This window comes from Equus caballus, chromosome 10 (genome assembly GCF_041296265.1).
Source record: "Equus caballus isolate H_3958 breed thoroughbred chromosome 10, TB-T2T, whole genome shotgun sequence".
NCBI classification, from domain to species: domain Eukaryota; kingdom Metazoa; phylum Chordata; class Mammalia; order Perissodactyla; family Equidae; genus Equus; species Equus caballus.
In genome coordinates, this window is record NC_091693.1 from 79758277 (window position 1) to 79775668 (window position 17392).

The 17392-nt window shown below is 41.4% G+C and overlaps 1 long non-coding RNA gene across 2 annotated transcripts in view; it reads left to right on the forward strand.

Annotated features, from left to right (window-relative positions):
• Positions 1–15379, forward strand: part of LOC138915842 (uncharacterized) — a 39062-nt gene extending 23683 nt beyond the window's left edge. Inside the window, exons 2-4 of one of the 2 annotated variants that reach the window (XR_011422198.1) lie at positions 1936–4695; positions 12668–12774; positions 14426–15379. This is a non-coding gene — a long non-coding RNA (uncharacterized lncRNA). The remainder of the gene's footprint in view (positions 1–1935; positions 4696–12667; positions 12775–14425) is intronic. The other variant, XR_011422197.1, reaches the window with a different exon arrangement.
• Positions 15380–17392: the final 2013 nt, after the last annotated feature.

Sequence of the window (17392 nt, forward strand, 5' to 3'; positions counted from 1 at the left end):
AAACCACCAGGCAGTGATAAGCTAATGACAGAAATAGAACTGAGTGAGGCATTAGGCCTCTCTGAGCAGGTGACATCTAAGCTTACAACTGAGTGTCAAGAAGGAGCCAAGGGTCTGAAATTCCATGGGAAGAACATTCTCAGCAGAGGTTCCATTGGGGGAGGGAAAGTTCTAGAGACGGGAAGGATACCTTGGGAGCCGGAGTGAAGGGGATTGGGTGATGGAGATGACATCGTAGGAGGTAGGATTGTGCAGGTCAAGCAAAAGTTTGCATTTTACTCAGAGTGTAATAGGAAGACACTGAAGGGTTTTAAGCAAGGAAAGGATATGCTCCCACCTACATTTCTGAAAGACCACTCTGGCTTCTGTGTAGAAGGATTTTAAGTGTGTGAGCATCCAAGAGCTATCCGATGGTGGTTACCGCCAAGGTCCAGGCAAAGATAATGGTGGTTTGGACTCAGATAGTAGCCATGGGGTTGGAGAAAGATAGATAAAAAGAAGACGTTAGTTGGAAGTAGAAACAAATAAGAGAAATTGCTGGTGGACTGGATATAGAAAATAAGAAAGAAAAAAAAAGACCCAGGGATGATTTCCTGATTGAGCAATGAGGTGAATTGTTGAGTAGGGATGCTGAGTAGGAACAGGTTTGAAGATGGGGAAGACAAGAGCTCTGTTTCAGACATGCAAAATTTGAGATGAACATTACATGGCCAAGAGGATGTGTCAGGTAGGCTAAGGCTTCTAAGAATCTGGAATTCAGGTGACAAGTGATGCCTAGAGTCATAGTTTGGGAAACCATCGGCATATACTATTAAAGCCATTGGCCTACAAAAAACAGTGAAGAGGGACCAGGATTGATGTTTGGGACACACTATCATTTGGAGGTGGAGCTGAGGACAAGGGACTTATCAAAGAATGAATGCTAAAAGGAGCAGCCAGTGAATGCGGGCAACCCAAGGGCGGGGTGTCAAGAAGGCCAAGACTAAAAACGATCCCATTAACTTAATTCTGCTTAGGGTAATCTATAACTGTTGCAAGTTCAGGGAAAAAAAAAATCTAAACAACCCCTTCTTAATATATTTGACAAGAATATGAATCCTTCTTTGACTCTCAAAATTAATTTCTCCTACCGAGAGGAGAAAATGACTCCTTTTGAGTAACAAACCTCATTCTCATTAATAAGTGCACATTAGTAGTAGATTTTCCTCCTGCTCTCAACCCAGTAGTCCTGGTGATCTCCCTCTTTTCCTTCTAGATTTCAAATACCGATCAGGTAAAAGGGGAATTTAAAACACCTAAAAATAACAAATTTATGTCTGAGGGTCATGGTCAAATATATTTCCAACAGCATGTGGACACATCAAATGTTGAAAGTAGGAGACAGGATACCCAGTGTGTAGTTGGTAATTTTACAGCGTTTCATTGGATATGTACGCATTTATAGCTTAAAAAGCCCTGGAATCTTCAAAAGAAATGAAGTTTAGGAGGGCAGGGAACAAGGGGAGATAGTTAACATAAATAAATAAACATAAATAATTTGTGTTCTCAAAGCATTTTCGACCTTGGGGTGTGTTTGCATACAGCCGTGTGTGTGTGTGTGTGTGTGTGTGTGTGTGCGCTTAAGGGTCAAGCTCCAGCATGCTCACTGGGGGTAGCAGAGGCTTGCATCAAAACACTCATCAAAACGCAGACTGCATTCCATTTCCACAGCCCGATATCAAGATTGCCCAGAATTACATCTTTATGCCATTAGACATCTAATGCAAAGCCATCAAGGCTTTCAGGTTTCCCTGGGGACCCCTTAGGAGGAATTTCTGCAGAGAGCCGGCAACTCAGCCCTGATGCCTGTCAGGAATGAACCGTGGTGCAAGCTTCAGGGAGGGCTTCCGTTGTCAAAACAATAATAGCTGTAATTTTCTCTCCCTCTATTTACAGGAAACAAAGTCTTCCTTCCTGTCCTCTGCCTGTAGCAGAAAATAGACAAGCCAAGCAGATGTCCAAGGATGGCGGAGGAGTACGTCGGGCTGCAGCTTCCTTGGAGAGAAAGCCAGCGCTAAGAGAACCCTGGGCGTGGGGGTGGGAGGAGGGGAAGGAAGGTGGCAACGTATTTGCATCCTGATTCCTAGTGCAGCCCGTACCTCTTGCCTTCCTTTCCTTCCTTCCAACTCCCTTTGTCTCTTTCCAGCTCTTTCCTACCACTGTGAGGCGTGTGAACTAAATATGGCCAGGGAAATCTCCAGCAGTCACTGTATTTTTAAACTCTGGTAGCCTCCTGTTTGCAGACTCATGTGACGTAGATGAACCAGATCCAGAAAGTTTCTCATGGGAATCCAGGGTGCTTCGCCATAACTGCTGCCTTGGGTTGCACCATAACTGCTGGCCCTCGTTAATGTGGCCCTTAGGGTTTCGTTTTACTTCTTCAAGACTTGGGAAGCAGCAGACCCTGTCAATGTACCAGGAATGTACCAGGGCGGCGTTCTTCACGGTGCCGCTAGAGCATGGCCTCCGTGGGCCTATGAAAATTTGCAGGCCGTGTGGCTGGAGCCCAGCTCCTGATGTAGGGTAAACTGCCTGGCATCTTAATAAAAACATGGGCACTAGGAAGAGAGAATTGTTTCTCTCACCATTCTAAGAGCCCTTCACGTCCCAGCCCTTCTTGTTGTCACCGTGTTCCGTCTTGCTCTCCTCGCATATTACCCAACTTTAGCCAAGATAGTCTGCCTTTCCCCTTCAGCACTGCTACCTCCTGTGACTGTTATTTCTCTTTCTGATGCTCTTGCTGAGGTCCTTTTTCACAACTGAAAAGATGTTTCAAAATATCCTGGAATAGAAAATATTTTCTTTTATTTAATAAATACCTTTATTTTCAAGCAATTTCTTCACAAGAATGAAAGTATATTTGAGGATAAAATGAAGATAGGGGAAGCACTCACATACTTGATGAGAAAAATTACCTTTTAAACATCGATGGAAATATGAGATGGTCACTGTAGTTACAGTTTCTTGCAGGAATCCTAAAAGTGTGGTTAGCTAAGTTATACTATGTGTAACTCTGGGGTCACCATTCATGCTGTGGATTTAATTAAATATGATGATTTCCTGGCAGGTGTCATGGAAGTGTCTTGAAGGAGGGGTGCCTTTTTCTGTTTTATGCAAAAGGGCCGTATGGACTAGCAGTATCCACTTTTTTATCTTATTGCACTTTGTTTATCGAGGGCTAACTTTTTTTTTTTTTTTGACGAAGATCAGTCCTGAGCTAACATCTGCTGCCAATCCTCCTCTTTTTGCTGAGGAAGACTGGCCCTGAGCTAACATCCATGCCCATCTGCCTCTACTTTGTATGTGGGACGCCTACCACAGCATGGCTTGCCAAGTGGTGCCGTGTCTGCACCTGGGATCCAAAACTACGAACCCTGGGCCACCAAAGGGGACCGTGTGCGCTTAACTGCTGCACCACCAGGCTGGCCCCTGGAGAGCTAACTTTGTATCAGCTACTAGTACAAGCAGTGTTGTGCTGGTAATTAAGCTCTGAAAAAAAGCCCTGCATTGCAGCGTTTGCCAGTTTCCATGGTGTAAATATTTCCCCCCTCAGCCAAGTTCAAGGTCCTGAAGCTCTTGAAAGTGACTGTGGAATTGAGAAGACGTGCTCGCGATCAGCTTTCCTGAGCCAGTACAAGTTGGCTCCAGCATACCACTGGTCATAAGTATTAACTGATATTAACTGCCTTAACTATAAACAAGTGTTAGTACTCTATAAAGTGATACTGTTGTTATTCTCATACAGATAAGGAAACTGAGGTGTGGTGAAGTTATGTTACTTTGCCAAAGGTGGCAGAACCAGTTACCGGTGGAACCAGGCTTTAAACCCAGGCAGCCTGACCCCAGAGCCCACGCACTTAACCCCTACACCACCCTGACGTGACAGTGCAGGTGCTCAGCAAATGATTCCAAATGAGGAAATGTCGATTTCAAGAAGTATATACTCCTTTAGGTTTTGGATCAGTCAGGGGTCCACCAGAGAAAGACCCAGTAATATTTATATGTATTTATGTGCGTTAAGAGATTTACTGCATAGAATTGGCTTATGTGATTCTGGGGACTGGCTAGGCAAGTCAAAAATCTGTAGGACAGGCCACCAGAAAGGGTAGGCTGGAAACTCCTGAGCAGGAGCTGACACTGCAGGCCACAAGTGGGGTTTTTCCCTCAGGGAAGCATCAGTTCCATTCTTAGGGACTTTCAACTGATTGAATCAGGCCCTCTCAGATAATCTAGGATAATCTTCCTTACATAAAATAAACTGGTTATAGACTAATTAAGCCTACAAAAATACCCTCACAGCACATCTATATTCATGTTTGATTAAATAAGGTGGACTATAGTCTAAGTAAATGGACATGTAAGGTGTTAGGAGTTCAACTGTGTTCCCCAAAAAGGGATGTTGAAGTCCTAACCCCTGGGACCTGTGACTGTGAACTTATGTGGAAACAGGGTCTTTGCAGATGTGATCAGGTTAAAATGAGGTCATATTGGAGGAGGGTGAGCCCTTCATTGAATTTGACTGATGTCTTTACAGGAAGAAGATGGAAATTTAGACACAGAAAATCAGAGAGAACACAGTGTGACAGTGGAAGCAGACATTGAAGTCATGTATCTACAAGTCAAGGAATGCCAAGGATTGCTGGAAACCACCAGAAGGTAGGAAAAGGCAAGGCAGGCTCCTTCCTTAGAGCCTTCACAGAGAGCGTGGACATGCCAACACCTGGATTTGGGACTTCCAGCCTCCAGAGCTGTGAGAGCCTAAATTTCTGTTGTTTCAAGCTGCCCATTTTGTGGTAATTTTTTTATGGCAGCCCCAGGAAACTAACCCGACAGGGATCTTAAAAATAACACTAAATGCTAATAAATTCAAATAGTGCCTACATCACCATCTAAAACTTCACTTCTATTTAAAAAATAGTCTTCTTCCCACGATTTTCTTAGGGCATTCTCAGCAGTGGCATCTCTGTGGATCGTTTAGAGTTTGACATGTGTCGGTAAGCTAATTTGAACAGTTTTTATTTAATTAAATACATGATGGAATTTATACACTTTTCTATCAAAGCAATCACTTGAGGAAATATTTCACTTAAGCCAGTGGGATTGATATTGTAAAAGCATCTTTTGTAGTGCATTGAAATAAATATTTATGAATGAATGAGGAATAAATTCATTCATTGCTTTCAGGCCAGTTATTCATTCTTTGGACTTCTTTTTAAGGCTATATAGGATTTTGAGTAATAGTCACAATCAAAGTCAGACGCGATGGGAAACTAAAATGGATTTGATTAATTTTTGCCTGTAGCCTATCGACTGTCTCTGAGGGCCTTTCCCAAACAGAAGAACTAAGAACCTTTTTAGCCATCACAGCAGTCTTAGAATAAATGTACAGACACATCTTACAAGGTGACAGCCTTGAAGGTCAACCGTCCTTTTGATTTGTAAATTTTGGCATGGAAGTTGGTTTTTTCAGTCCATCCTGCAATCTTATAGTCACATCTGTAACGTCATTGCAGCAGGCCAAATGAATTACTAGATTATTTGTTGTGATCCAGATAGTCATTGTACCTACATAATTCTATATCATTGTGCGAGACTGAATTAGACTGATTCCAAGGCCCCAGGCTCACTAACACACAGACATTAATTGTAACATTGGAATTCTTTCCACGTGTATAGCAGTTGAATTTCCATGCTGCATATTTGATGCCTTCTATTATATATAATTGAGTTTATTGAGCACTTGCCGTCTATCAGTAGATACTATTATTTTCAGCCCCATTTATTACTGAGGAGGAAATAAGTACAGCTAAGTGGAGTGATTCTCCCTGATGGCACAACTAGTAAGTGGCAGATCTAGGATTCGATCCTAGGCAGCCTGACTGTAGAGCCTGTACTTTTAACCTTTTCGGTATGTGAATAGCGTGGAAATCACCTTCAGCAACATTTAAGGCACTTCATTTAAGAACAGTTTGCAGGGCAGGCCCAGTGGCGTAGCGGTTAAGTTCGTGTGCTCCACTTTGGCTGCCCAGGGTTCATGGATTCAGATCCCAGGTGTGGACCTACACACTGCTCATCAAGCCATGCTACGGCAGGCGTCCCACATACAAAAAATAGAGAATGATTGGCACAGATGTTAACTCAGGGACAATCTTCTTCAAGCAGAAAAAGAGGAAGATTGGCAACAGATGTTAGCTCAGGGTCAATCTTCCTCACCAAAAAAAAACCCAAAAAGTTTCCAGTCATTAGCGTTAAACCAATAATGGTTGTGGAGACTTTAAACGGTGAGTATATGGGTTGATTGCCTAAATGCAAAGTGAAGAATGAAAAGGACTTTATCCAATTAATCTACTAATAGAGGGTTAATTAAAAGCTAATTACAACTAAAAACTTCACACACACTTCAATGTTTCATCGTAACAGAGTGCCTACTATGTGGCGTCTCCAACTACAGCAACACATTGTATCAAGGTCAAGAGCAGCAATAAATTGCTAGGCCAGGTTCTGAGGATGTGCTGCCTCCTTCTAAGTGTCTTGGATGGGATGATTTCAGGCCACTGAGCCCCCTTACTTTATAGATTCCAGCCCTGAGGCCTTAGTTTGTGTGCGTGGTGACCCAGGTCTTCTTTCTGCGGCTAAGACTCCTTGGACTCATGACTCATTCGCTGTGTCTGGAAGGAAGTTTAGCAGCAGGACTACTGAAGAAATGGCTACTTTATATGTTGAGATACATTGAGGCTACAGACGTGATTGGTAACCATTTCTGCTTGTATGTTTTTTTGACTCAGGAGACTAGGTTAGCAAGCACTTTATTTCAGAAAAGGAGGGATAAAAGAAAGCCATGGCAAACTCTGTAAGTGACCATTATGCATTCGGCTGACTTTCTCCGTATCTGATTCCTTACTATCTTATTTGCCTCACAAACATGCCACAGCACAGGGATGATACTAGAAGCACTTGGACATATTTCAAATTGAATTATCTTCATTCCTTTTTATTTGAATACACCATGAGAAAATTGAGCTCCCAAATGCTCCTCCTGGGTACGCCTTGACAAAGAGCATTCTTGTTTCCCTGAAGCCAAGAGGACTGTGAGAAAGGGCAAGAAGCGCCTGCTCTATTTTCAGGAGGAGCGCTCCACTGCGAGAGTGGGTTTTCTCATGGCTGTCAGTTGACAAGGGAATTCCACGGGTCAAGCCTATAGTTAAATCAATTGCATGCCTATATGGGAAAAACTCTGCTTATCAAACTTCTCAGTGTAAACACATGAGTCTGGACTCTTTCACATACATTCAGGTATTCAAATTATTTCAAAATACATTTTAAGATTATGGCCACTAAATAATTTGACCAGTGCTAGGGATAAATCAATTGCATGCTTTTCTAAGACACTAAAAAATTAGTTACCACCCAGACTGCCTGTCTACCTGTTGTGCTCCAGGCCTTTTGGAGGCATAGTGTGTCTTCCAAACTACTTTTAGCTCCCCTACTTAGAATGAATGTGCTCCTGGACTCCAGCGACGTACTCCTGTGGTGTTGAAATGTCCTGTTTTGTGACTAGATTTCCATTTGGTCTTAAGGTACCAACTTGCAAAAAGTCCAATTTAAAATGTATTTAAAAGAAGATAACTACTTGGACCGAATTAACTGACCTATTTAATTGAATCACTCTTTTGAATAATCTAGTGTAGATTTAATCCAGTCATTTATCCCCTCAAAAGTTGTCTACTCAATAGCAATCACGTGTCTTAGTCTGCTAAGCTCCCACTGTTTCCTTTTTCCCATTGCTCTAGACAAACCCATAAAGCCATGAGCACCAAACATGTCATTGATCATCTGGCCTCTGTGCTTTCCCCACATGTAGCCTGCTGTCCCTCATTCCCCCTGTGGAATAAGTGAGTTAGAGAACCAAAGGCTCAAACTCCCCAGCTCTCAGGTGAACCAATCTATGTTAAGTATTTTTATTTTGGGATGTGCATAGGTTGGGACTAAGTTCAACTGCTAGTAACAGAGAGGCCCCTAGAGGGAATTAAACAGTTTAAAGGTCTGTTATCACATTAAAAAAAAGTCCAGGAGTATTTGGTCCAAGGTTGTGCGGTAGCACTTTAAAGTTATCAGGGACCCAGCCTCCTTCTCTCCTGCTACTCTGCCTTCTGTTCCCAAGGTGATGAGAGGGCTGATAGAGGTATAGCCATTCACCTCACCTTAGAGGAAACAGTAAGGAGAGAAGGGGTGCCTCTCCCTTCTAAAGAACTTCTGTAGGTACCACACAGTATTTCTACCTTCATCTCATTACCGTGCACATGGCCACATGACCTCAACAGGGAGGCTGGGAAATGTAGTTTTGGCCACATGGCCTCACCAGAGAGACTGGGAAATGTAGTTTTTCAGCTGAATATATTCAAGTTTCTGTTACAAATGAAAAGAGGAGAAATGGACATTAGAAGCGATGAGTGGTTCCTGCCACAGTTAGTATGAAAACTCAAGTTATAGAACAAAATTTTCTCACTTATTCAAGACTCAATAAGCAAATATTTATTATTAAGACACTGACCTATGCACTAAGAATTCAAAGACCAAAATGACGTTGTTCCTGCCCTCAAGGATATTATAGTCTATTATAGAAGATCATCTATGTTCATGTCCGTAGATGCTCACATAATAGAGGTATGCAGAGATTTCTATGAGACCAGCTAGGACAAGCTCCTTGTTCAGGCAAGGGGGAAGGAAAAGAAAAAGGCTTTACAGAAGCCATGAAAGAAAACTTTTGGGAACTGAAGAAGTAATCTTCAGTGACAATATGTTGGGTAGAGTCAAATAAGATAAAGACAGAAAATATGTTCATCAGGCTTGTTAAGAAAGGAGGTCTTTAGTAAGCTTGGGGGCACTGTTTCAGAGGAACGGAGGGAAGTGAGTCCAGTGTGGAGGTGTATAGGATATAGCACTGGGACATTTCAGGATGAGTATATCATAGTTGCATCATTTTTGCTTAATGGTTAATGAGGAAACAGAGAGAGAAATATAGAAAACTCTTTAAGAAACTTAGCTCTAAAGGGGAATAGAGAGGGAAAATGGCAGTTGAAGTCTAAGGGAGGGAGAGGTTTTTTAAGGATAGGAAAAATCTGAAGGTATTTCAATACTACCAAGAAAGTACAAAGAGAGATGATAGAGAGAGAGAAAAAAGGCCTTACTCCCTGAAATGGTGGAAATGCAAGTAAAATCTAATGCCAAGGCATCTGATATATAAGAAAATACTTGTAAAACTGAGGAATGGGTCTGGAGATGATCTCCATATTTTCTATGAAGTAGAATTCACGGTACTGAGATACAAGATGAGAGTCATGAAGAAGGGTGACACCTTTTAAAGCAGCTCTTACTGGCAATGAGGAGGACAGTGATGGATGACAGAAGAGAGGGAGGAAGAGTGGGAAGTACAGAAGGACGTGCCTTCTCCCCGTCCCCAGCCATCCAGGTCCCCATCACAGAGGCAGTTGCTGTCATTAATTTCTTGTGTATTTTTCTAGAGTATCTATACCAATAGAAGTAAATACCAAATTTATCTCTCCCCCTTTTTGTACACAATGGTGCATACTACACACAATATCACCTTGCTTTGGATGCCTTAAATATACAGGGTTGTCCTACTACTCCCGAAATCTCTGAGGTAGCATCAACTCCTCTTTGTCCACTCACAACCAAGGAGACCACATTTCAGAGATGTAAATTGTCTTGTTCAAGATCCATAACTGCTAAGTGGCAAAAAAGAAAAAATGGATTCCAGAATCCAATACAGATCTGGTATTAAATTTGCAACTGTTCTCTCAACTGGAAATTAAATTCAAGAGAAAAATGCACTTGGAAATTTAACACTAAAATGAGTGACAAAAATGCTGCAGCTATGCTATAATCACCATGAAATGTCCCAGCGCTATATCCTATTTCTATTTTGAAATTATGTCAAAGACCAATTGATAGCACAATCAGAAGATTCCAGTTATGTGTGGCTTTCAAAAGCCACTTAGCTCTGTTTTTAGGAAGGTAGTTTTCTTATGCTTCTTTCAGAATTTTTCTCTCCAGTTTAGTCTGAAGCACGATGGCCACACCTACCCATTTTAGGTTACTCTCTCTACTCAATTTACATTTCAGCTTTACTTAGTTACCTACCTGCCCGGGCCAATGACCTCCTTGAATCAGCTTTGAGCTCTGTCTCCTGAGTCTCAACACTTGGAGCTGCCCCTAATGCTGTCTCTCTTGGATAACTTCTTTATCTTTCTAAAGGCAGATCTAAAACGCAGATTAATTCATTGGTTCATTCAACAAGTATATACCAAGTGCCTGTTATGACCCAGAAAGTGTCAGCCCAGAAGATATGATGGAACACAAGATAGGCAAGGAATCTGCCCTTGGGACTTTACAGTCTGGTGTGGAAAATAGATAATAAATAAATGTATTAACTAGAGATCTTTTTGGGTTCTATGAAATAAACTAGGTTCTGGAATGGAGCATTATAGGAGTGAGCCATTTTAGTTTGTTAGAGAGAGATGATATTTAAGTTGAATCCTCAAGGATAAGAAGGAGCCAACCCTGTGAAGAGCAAGGGAAGAATATTCCAGACAGAGGAAAATGAATACTACAGCCCTGAAGCAGGAAAGGTTTCGCTTTTCTGGGAACTGACAAAAGGCCATTGTTGTTGGTGCATGATACACAAGAGGGTAGGTGAGGAATGTGAAAGGAAGAGATTGGAGAGGTGAGGCTGGCCCAAAGCATGGAAAGCTTTGTAAGTCAACGTAATTGAACTTAATTCTAAGGGTAATAGGGAATGATGAAAAGATTTTATGCAGAGTAAAAGGGAGATGTTTTAAAACATCTGATTTTGTTTTTAAACAGTAAATTTGGCTACTTTGTAAAGAATGGGTCAGAGGAGACAAGTATGAAAGTGGGGAATCTGATGGAGGTGTGTGTGTTAGGCTGCATACAAATGATGGTGGTGTGAGCTAGGGTGGGCTGTGGACATAAGCTGGAATCAGTAGGACTTGCTGATGAGTTTGACAGGTGCCGAAGATGATCCCTAGTTTCCATCCTTGGTAACAAGGTAGATGGCAGAACTGTAGTTCACCTACCCAGATCTTTTGTAGGGATGAAAATGATGCCTCTTCTGGGCTGACACAACCCCTCTAGGCCTCAGCTGTTGGACAGATGTCACCTTTGACAACGAAAGAGGGCCTCTTTCATCCAGACAGATGCAGCCCTGCTCTAGGACATATAGTCCACTAAGGATGTGCAACCTGGATTTCAGACCTCCCACCCCTCTGCAGGGGGCCTTTCTGGAAGCTTACTTGGTGGGTCTGGTATCATGCTACTAGTACAGCCACTGCAATGAGGGAAATTGGAGGTGGTCCAGATTTGGTAGTAGGGTGAGCGTGGAGAGGAGAAATCAAGAGTCCCATTTTGACCATATAAAGTTTGAGTTGCCCAGTGGATAATAAATAGGTGATATCAAGTAAGAATTTGGCCATACCAGTTGAGATTAGAGGGTAGTGGAGGACTACAGTGAATAAATGTTGGAGTTGTTAATAATCAGATGATACTAAAAGTCACAAGACGAGATGGGATCACTTAAAGAGGGAGAGAAAAAACCCAAAGTAGTGATCTGAGGGACTCTTAAATGTCAAGTTCAGGTGCAAGAGAGACACCAAAAGTGGAGACCAAGAAGGAAGAGCCAGTGGGGTAGATGGAACACTAGTGAAATGGAGTGGCCCTGAATCCTAGAGTGGAGTGTTTCTGGAAGAGGGTAGTAGTCAATGCGTCCAGTGCTGCCGAGAAGTTGAGTGAGATGAAGCCAAAACAGCATCCAATGGTTTTGACATCAAGAAGGTCACTCGTGACTTTTGCCAGAGTGGATTTAGGAGATTGCTTAGGACAAAAGGCAGTTAGAAGGAAGGAATGGAAAAGTAAATAGGTTAGGAAAGAACACTCTAGAATTGTTTTTCTGCAGAAGGTCAGAGAAATGGGGCAGTAGCTGAAAGACTGTGTGAAGCCTATAAGGGTACATCTAAAGACTCTGGTATTGGCCACACTAGGCTGTGACTGAATACTCCAGCGTTCTCAGGCTTCTGACTGTCACTCAGGAGCAGTCCTGCCCTGGGAGTGGGCAGCAGGTTAAGTTCCCACTTATTTCCTACTGAGCTCACTCATTCATAGATCATCAGTGTAGGCGTCTTTAGAGAAATCTCTATATTCGGTTCAAAGATAAGAAGGCAAATAGCCATTTATTTAGAAATAGTCTGACACCCGCGCTGCTCAAGCTCCCTCATTTGATATTTGACTTGCTATAAAAAAGAAAAACATCTTCTTGGAAATTGTTCTTCTAAATAGAAAACACTCCTCTGTCTGGAAGGTGACATTGTTGGCACATACACTGCACTACGTTCTACTGGAGGTTTTCAATGTGCACAAGATACAGTTACAAAGAGCGAGCTCATCCCTGTATAGACCTGAACAAGTGTGTGTTATTAACCCCAAAGACACCCAGACTTCACATGTTACTTCTTTACTGATTCTGTTCACTCTGAGAACTGGTCCCTGTCCTGACCTTTCATGCGCCTGTGCGTTCTCCTTTCTTTTTCTCCAGCAGCAGCAGAAGCAGCATCCTGCAGGGCTCTGTGAGGTTTCCCCTGCCAGGAAGCGAAGCGCCCACACAAACTTTGGTTTGTTTCTAGGACAAGGCACAGTAAGTAGGTAGGTCATGTCTGGCCTCCTCCCAGCTGTGTGAACTCCATGTCAGAGTATGTTGGTGGCCCGAGAGTGATTTCAGAAGGAGGGGCTGCCTGTCAGTCTTGAGGAAATGGTATCAAACAAATAAACTGCTGCCAAGCCCCTGGGTCAGCCTGACGTGCGGGTCCCCACTCCAACGGCTAATTCTTCTGTCCTCTCTTGCCTTTGGTTGGCAAGATTAACGCCAGAAGCAGGTGAGAGAAAATGTGGCAACAGAGGGTTTGCATGCTGACAAGGAGAGTGTGAGAGAGCTACACGTACCTCTCCATCCTCATGGCTTGAATTAGATGACTTCCTTCTCTGGGGCTAAATACAGGTCACAAGGGAGAAAATTGTCAACCCAGGAAAGAGAAGATGTTTATAGCTTCTGCTACTTTTACAAAAATAGATGAAAGGAAAGATTGTTTCTCCCCCGTTTGCAGCCTGTGAACTTCCTTAGCACTGTGCATAACTTGCTGCTTCTTCCAGAAATAGGAGAGTCTGGTGGGACATTGTGTGTTGTGGTTGTTGGGTGTGTTGTGCATGATGCCTACAAGGCAAATCTCTCCAGCTTAGAGAGTTGTTTCACTGCAGCGTCTCCTTCCTTCCTTCTTTCCTTCCTTCTTATTCTTCCTTCCATCTTTCTTTCTTTCTTTTTCTTTCTTTTTTTCCTTCCTTTTTTCCTTCCTTCCTTCCTTCTTTCTTTCTTTCTTCTTTCTTTCTCTTCTCTTTGTCTTTTTCTTTCTTTCAGCTTTATGAGTTATAATTTGCATACCATAAATTCACATGTTTTAAGTATAATTACAGATTTGTGCACGCATCATCGCAATCCAATTTTAGAACATTTTCATCATCCCAAAACAGCCCTCCTGGCTATTAGCAACCACCTCCCATTCCCAACTCCAAGCAACCACTAATCTGCTTTCTGTCTCTGTAGATTTGTCCTTATGAAACATTTCATATAAATGGAATCATACATACTTTTTGTGTGTGTGTCTGGCTTCTTTCATTTAACGTAATGTTTTTAAGTTTTATCCATGTACGTGTGAGTGCTTTGTTTTTTTTTTGTTGCTAAATAGTATTCCATTGTATGGACATGGTACATTGTGTTTAATCATTCATCAGTTAATTGATATTTGGATTAATTCCACTTTTTGACTAGTGTGAATAGTACTGCTGTGAACATTTGTGTACACGTGTTTATGTGGACATATGTTTTCACTCTTCTAGAGTTAATATGTAGCAGTGGAATTGCTGGGTCATATGGTAAATTTGTGTTTAACATTTTAGAAATTGCCAACCTGTTTTCAAAGTGCCTGCACAAATTTACGTTTCCATCAGCAGCGGATGAGAGTTATAGTTTCTCCGCACGCTCACCAACACTTGTTAGTGTCTCTCTTTTGGATCAGAGCCATCCTGGTGGGTGGGAAGTGGTACTGCAGCCTTTTTTACACGAGTTGGATTTAGGGAACTGAGTTTTTCTGGTTGTCAAGGTATTATCTAGTTCTGCTAGCCTGGCAGGAGATATTCTGAGAAAAAGAGACCAAACAAAATGAAGAGAAAGTGATGACTAAAGTGACACTGTGGTTACAGTTTTAAAAGAGAAATGATGTAAAAAGAATTATTCCTTTTACAGGTCAATAATGATGAACAATTCACTGTATACTCTAATTCTCAAAAAAGAAGAAGGAAAAGAAGAGGAAGAGGAAGAATCAGTTTGTCATGTCTCCCTCCTTGCTTCCATACAATAAACAGTCCTTATCTGCCATTTGAGCCATCCCTATTGTACATTTAGGTCTCTTGGGACATCCGTATGTAAAGCTGAGATATAGGCGATGCCCACCATCTGGTTTGTTACTCCAGAACACTGGTGAGGGAAGTATGTCAGGTTTTCTCTGTACCAGTTTTCAGGGTATATGGTACCCACACTAAGATGTTCTGATCCAAGGAAACACTTCGGAGATCTTCCTGTTCCCATGGCAAATAGGTAGGAGATGAGGCTCTGAAAAATGTATCAAAAGAAAACTGGTTTTTTAAAAAAACTCTGGTTGAAAACAAAAACTGATAAGCTAGTCAAATTGAATAATTCTGATTACCATTTTCCCACATACTTATAATTTCCTCCAGTGAATATTATGTGCATCTTGGGGCATTAATAAAACTTTTAGAGTGTTTGGTCATTTTTGTGACTGCTGGGAAGTTCTTAGTCTTTCATTCTGTTTTTGGAAGTTTTATTAAGCAAAACACTGCTGATTTTCACTTAGCAATATCTGCTTTGCTCATATAGATACAGGTTTTCACTTTTGTCTGTGACTCCAGGTAAATTATTTGAAAACTCACTGGTTAAAAATGAATATTTCTCAACATGAGTCGACACACTTTTGAATGTTTGTGCATCCTGGAGTGACTTTACCACTTTTTAACCAACTTTTCCCAAGCTAATTAGCTTTAAAAAATTATGTTTATTTATGGCTACTCGTGTTTTCTTTACTGTTTAGGCATACTCCCAAATATTCTTCAAATGTATGTATTTTTTATTCTTTTATTCATGAAAGTAAAAATAAAACCTCTAATCGGGATGCAGACCTGACCATTTTTGCTGTGGTTCTTGATTGGCGTTACTGAAAAGAGAATATATATTGTAATTGTTTTCCTAATGTTGGAAAGAAAGCAAAACCTAGAAAAGTACTACCTAAAGTACAATTAAGTAAATTATGGTACATTCATTCAAGAATGGCATTCCATCATTTTTTTTTTTTTCAAGATTGGCACCTGAGCTAACATCTGTTGCCAATCTTCTTTTGTTTTTTTTTTCCTTCTTCTTCTCTCCAAAGCCCTGCAAATACATAGCTATATGTTCTAGTTGTGAGTGTCTCTGGTTGTGCTGTGTGGGATGCAGCCTCAGCATGGCCTGATGAGGGGTGCCGTGTCTGCACCCAGGATCCAAACTGGCAAAACCCTGGGCCGCCGAAGTGGAGTGCACGAACTTAACCACTCGGCCATGGGGCAGGACCTTCCATCATTTTTTTATGAGAGCAAAATCATTATGTAAAAGCATACAAATGTCCTCGATATTTTAAAAGTGCAAAAGCAAGTTACAGAGCCTTATATGTAGCATGATTCTATTTGCATCCAAATGGTATACATATATATATGTCTTTTTATATCTATACATATATCCTTTTATATAAAAACATATATCCGTTATCATATATATATGTGTGTGTGTGTGTGTGTGTGTGTGTGTGTGTGTATGTGATTATGCAGAGGAGCCATTTTGACATATACCCACCTGTTAACAGCAGGGACCCTGGGGATGGAATGAGGTCTTTCAGTTAACATACAGTTATTTGATTTTGCTGAAATGGGAATACTTTTTTATAATCAAATCTCATGTTTTTTGGGGTTTTTTTTTTTGCCGGGAAAGATTTTCCCTGAGCTAACTTTTACTGCCAATCTTCCTCTCTCTCTCTTTTTCTTCTCCTCCCCAAAGTCCCAGTACATAGTTGTATATTCTAGTTATAGGTCCTAGTTCTTCTGTGTGAGCAGCCACCACAGCATGGCTACTGACAGGTGAGTGGTGTGGTTCCGTGTCCAGGAACCAGGCCTAGGCTGCTGAAGTGGAGTGTGCCAAACATTAACCACTAGGCAATCAGGGCTGGCTCCAAAATCCCATGTTTTAAAAGAACAGGAGTATTTAAATTTTGGCATATCTGTTTAGTTGATGTACCTCTTTACATACTTCTATTAATGATCATCAATGGATGGGGCCTGTGCTATGGTTGAATATGAGTATGTCTTTTCTCAAAAGATTTATTATTGCATATTGCTTAGTGAAATCTTAATAGCCAAGTGTCCATTCTAATGCTTTCCTTTGACTTGACTCTACTTAATTTCTCTTATCTCTGGCTACACCCTAGGCCAAGCCCTTTTCTCTAGCAATGCAAACCTGCCTGATGTGCCCTCTGAGCATATTTCTCTATTTCTTTTGGTCAAAACTAGTCTCTCCTCTCCTTCACAGCCGTGCTCACGGCTCGCCACTCTGTGGAGTATCCACATAGCAGTTGGCTCAGAGACCATGGTCATTACTGCAGCTTATTGGGCTGACTTGGTTCTTTCTCTTTCCCACATCACTCATCTCTGACCATCAGCCCATGTGACCTAAAGGCCCACTGACAGCCCAAACTGAGAAAGAATACTATTTAGAACCACCTGAGTTTGTAGTATCTTCTGGTTACAATGCATTTTGAAAAAAGACGTCTGGATTTTATCTTACATCAGACTTCAGATAACCAAATTAAGCCAAAAAGAGCCTTTCTAGGAGAAGTTCACACTTGGGAAATGTTGCTTGACTAGTTCATATGGAGGCATGTGTGTTTTTATTTTACTTGTATTAAATAAAATCTAATAGCTGAAGAGATTTTTAAATCCCTAAATGGTTCTACTTTGGGATTTTAGTAGATGCTTTTACTTATAGACCATGTTATAAACCCTGTCACTTGGGCTTGGTTAGTTCATTTGGCTTCTGCATGGCACTACTAAGCCCAATATTCCCATCTTAGCTGATCTCAGTCCTTCCATGGTTACAGACTACACAAATGTG